The sequence below is a fragment of the Montipora foliosa genome, chromosome 11 (assembly GCF_036669935.1).
Source record: "Montipora foliosa isolate CH-2021 chromosome 11, ASM3666993v2, whole genome shotgun sequence".
Taxonomy (NCBI): Eukaryota; Metazoa; Cnidaria; class Anthozoa; order Scleractinia; family Acroporidae; genus Montipora; species Montipora foliosa.
This window is the reverse complement of record NC_090879.1, coordinates 4,169,604-4,174,238: the sequence shown is the minus strand read 5'-3', so window position 1 is coordinate 4,174,238 and position 4,635 is coordinate 4,169,604. Positions and strand designations below refer to the sequence as shown.

At 40.1% G+C, this 4,635-nt stretch overlaps 1 pseudogene; it reads left to right on the top strand.

Moving 5' to 3' along the window:
* Positions 1-3,901: 3,901 nt before the first annotated feature.
* LOC137976355 (3-galactosyl-N-acetylglucosaminide 4-alpha-L-fucosyltransferase FUT3-like) overlaps positions 3,902-4,635 on the top strand; it is a 3,662-nt pseudogene continuing 2,928 nt past the window's right edge.

Below are 4,635 nucleotides of genomic sequence, written 5' to 3'. Positions count from 1 at the left end.
ATATTTGGCTTTCGTGCGCAGACGCTACATACATGAATACAACGGACTAACCGTGCGTGACTGGTGCAGGAAATAAGGAAAAACAACTTATACCACAAATAATACGTCTCGGTAAATTCAACGGCAGTCCAGGAGACTAACAATCGAACATGAGGAACTTAAGCCGACTCAGGAATTCTCGGCTGGACGTCTCCTGACGGTGTAGATATCAATCAACAAAGGCTAAAAACATAACACAAAAGGTGTTTCGTATTCAGAAAAGTGTTAAAGCATTCAGGATCGATCAGATTGTACTGTGAACTTACGTTAAGCAGAAAAAAGTAGTTAATTTTTTATCGAATGACCATATTTAGGGGCGAGATGAATTTTGTGGGGAACACAAATCTATTTCAGTTCGCTTGCGCGCATCGACAGTGGCGGTTAGTGCTGGGACACGGAACCACTTTTCGTTCTATAGGATTTATGGATTAACTCTCTCACCCGGGGAAAAATGGTACAGGTCGCCCTCGTCTCTCGCCGACCAGCACTACTTCGACGCTCCTCGCCGCTGGTGAGCGAGAAGACCTTTGGCATCCAGGGTAAAATGTTAGCCAATTTGTCGAAGGAAAGTTTTTTCAGCTCTTTCGAAGAGAGATTTGTCGCCTTCAAGTCGGTAATCTTTTGCGAGAAAATGGTGATCACGTTCCGAAATTCGGCGGGTCTAATCTGCAGATCGCAGGTCGCAGGTCACGGGTTGCAGTCATTGTTTCACCCATACAGAAAGTAACCTAAACATTCTTAAAAACTAACCTTAGGCCTAAAAACTTTTGTTTAGGCCTAATTAGGCCTAAGGTTAGCTTTTAAGAATGTTTAGGATACTTTCTGTATTGGTAAAACAATGACCTGCAACCTGTGACCTGCGACCTGCGACCTGCGACCTGCAGATTAGACTCGCCGTCCGAAATTCTGGTAAAAACGTGGACGAAGCTTATGGAATAACTTTGGTTGGCCTCTGTGGGGGGATTAATTGAGCAGTCGTCGTCTGAATGTCATGGATTTCTGTATTCAGATGTTTTCAAACGAGTTATGGAGGCAATAAACAATGTTGACGTCGGGGAATTCGGTGCTGGAAGCCTTCCCGGTTACCGGTATACAGGCTCACGCTCAGACGTTGAGGTAAAATAATTGCTGTTAGGTTCAATTTCATGATATCAGGATATCATGATAGCAGGAAATTGATAAGTCTGTGATTAATATTGAATATGCCTCCCTGTGACATGCTGGGAAATCAATTAGCCCGGAATGAAATTTTACACAGCTACAATTGGGCATTCTAAATTTCCCAGTGCCTCAGTTATCGAGTCCATAAGTATAAACTTAAAAATGGTTTGGTTTAAAATCAGAAAAGAACCAATTCACCGTTGCTGTTGAGAAAAGTGTATGCCAGGCAAAACAAGTTGCATCTCAATAGCCTGAAAGTTAACTGACAAAATAATTTGCCTGTGTTTAAATCAACAAATATACCAATACACCACTAACGTTACATGTTTAACCAGAGAATTAGGAAAGCAGAGGTTCGAAGGTGTAATAGCTGTTGAGTTTTATTCCTCAGTTATCGAGTTCCATAAGTGTAAAACTTAAAAATGGATTGCTTTAAAATCAGAAAAGAACCAATTCACCGTTGCTGTTGAGAAAAGTGTATGCCAGGCAAAACAAGTTGCATCTCGGTAGCCTGAACGTTAACTGACAAAATAATTTGCCTGTGGTTAACTTAACAAATATACCAATACATCACTAACGTTTCATGTTTAACCGGAGAATTAGGAAAGCAGAGGTTCGAAGGTGTAATAGCTGTTGACGGTTTTATTCCTCAATTATCGAGTTCCATAAGTATAAAACTTAAAAATGGATCACTTTAAAATCAGAAAAGAACCAATTCAACGTTGCTGTTGAGAAAAGTGTATGCCAGGCAAAACAAGTTGCATCTCGGTAGCCTGAAAGTTAAGTGACAAAATAATTTACCTGTGTACACCAATACATCACTAACGTTTCATGTTAAACCGGAGAATTAGGGAAGCAGATGTTCGAAGGTGTAATAGCTGTTGAGTTTTATTCCTCAATTATCGAGTTCCATAAGTATAAAACTTAAAAATTAATTGCTTTAAAATCAGAAAAGGACCAATTCACCGTTGCTATTGAGAAAAGTGTATGCCAGGCAAAACAAGTCATATCTCGGTAGCCTGAAAGTGAGGAAATAATTTGCCTGTGTTTAAATTAACAAATAGCCTGAAAGTTAACTGACAAAATAATTTGCCTGTGTACACCAATACATCACTAACGTTTCATGTTTAACCGGAGACTGATTAGGGAAGCAGATGTTCGAAGGTGTAATAGCTGTTGAGTTTTATTCCTCAGTTATCGAGTTCCATAAGAATTATACTTAAAATTGGATTCCTTTAAAATCAGAAAAGAACTAATTCACCGTTGCTGTTAAGAAAAGTGTATGCTGGGCAAAACAAGTTGCATCTCGGTAGCCTGAGTGAAAGTCAAGATATAATTTGCCTGTGTTTAAATTAATTTGAAATAAAGAGAATAAAGAAATAATTTTCCATTTTTTAATTGCATGATGCTGGCCGTTGTAAACCGTGTTTTAAAAAATATTTCAGATTGATTTATTGTGCCTCTGGACTATTTTGACACGTCACTCAAAATTAATTTAAAGTAATTTGAGATATTTGTCGTCGTTAAAAACTTTATGACGAAGTCGGCCCAACAAATGTGTCGAGATTAACACCTCTCCCTCCCTTTGTCTCTTGCTCTGCCTTTTTAGTGTGAGTCTTGTTACAACTCCCACTGAGATTTTGGTAATTTGTTTTTACCTTAACAGCGGGGACCCACATTCGTGACCCAAGTTAAGCTCCTCATAGTTCAGTACAAAAACAGTCATCTACAGCGAATGACGGCGAACCGAGGCGTGCAAACACACAAATCTTAGATTATTTTTCTTACTCTAGAAAAGACTAGAAGTAGTAAATGGTCGTATTAGTTAGAAGTCGAAATGTGACTCCATCAGACAAGGACAAATCCAGAGATTCCAGCCCTCCCGATTTGATGTGTTCCCTCTCGCTTTCCCGACTTTTATCAGATTCTCCCGATTTATCATGAAATTCTGAAAACAAGGGAAAAAAAAGCTTGTCTTAAGTACTTTTTTGCGATCTGAGTGTAAAACGTTGAGTGTAAAACGTCGCCCAGTCTCCCCATTGAAAACCCTGTGTTGAGCAAACTGGTAAGGCCCGCGGTCTTACTCCATGCAACTCCAATAATGGAGGGATTCCAGTGGTAAGAATAAAGATCTTATAGAATATCACAAAAATGGTGTCAAAATGCAGAAAATACCACTTGAGAAAAACTGAATTTGCAAAATTTCCTGGGGAAGGGGGATAACCCTTTGTAAAACTCAGTCACGCAAAAATATTTCGCCTTTTCACGCGTCACGAATAATAGTAAAAATTCTTTCACGTTCACGCGAAATTCGAGACGATCACGTTTCACGTAAAAATAAAATGAAATTCACGAATTAATATTTTCACTTCTTGTAACCATTTTATAAAGGTGTTTATCCTCCGAGTTTGGCTCTTCGATCGAGTGGTCATATAAATCGCAGGTCTGTCTGACCAGCAGAGATTCCAACCCTTTTTGAGTTTTGAAGGAAATAAGGGGTATTTTTTAGCGCCGAAGGCACGAGCCTGTAGGAGTGGTCCGGGGGTATAGGGGACCCTCATTGTTATTTTCCCACTTCACATATGTTCCCGCGTTTCGAATGAATTTGACTGAATTTCAAGGGCTTTTCGGGGTGATGACGCGCATGCGCAACATTAGTCTCCTTTGTTGACGCCAGGGACACCAGGTGTAACGAGGAATCTCAAAACTATGGTTGACAAACGCAAACGGCAACTTGCTGCGTTGACGATTCTTCTTGGAATGTTTGTGCTAATCATTCAATGGTGGCATTTTCAAACTAACCATCCAAGAAGTTATAAACATCATATAACGAACCTATCAATCGCTAAACAAGACTGGAAAGCGGAAAATAGATCTGAGCGTGGATTGAAATTAGTTTTATTTTACACGCCGTTGTTCGGTCGTATACCATGGCCGGGCCTCGAGACAGATCACGATTTCACGCACTCCCAGGGCATCGGTTGTCGTGAACAAGCGTGTCGGATAACTTACAACCGAAATGACCTTATTAAGAGCGATGCAGTTTTGTTTCACGGCAGAGATTTGCCAAGTGTATCACACATGGCGCAGATTAAGAAGAGAAACCTAGCACAACAGCGATGGATATATTTCATGCATGAAAGTCCGGTAAATGCTTTTACCGATGTCGCTTCTTACAACGGCTTCTTTAATTGGACCATGACCTATAGGAAGGCTTCAGATTTTTTCCTACCGTATCGACATTATACACGATTGGAACCCGACGAGATTTAGTTTCAGGCGACGCAGACTACCAACTTTGCGGAGGGAAAAGACAAACTGGCTGTTTGGATCGCAAGTCACTGCGGCCTGCTCAGAGACGAGTTTGTCAGAACACTTATGAAATTCATCAAAGTGGATATTTTTGGATCCTGCTCAAAAAAATTTAATCATTAT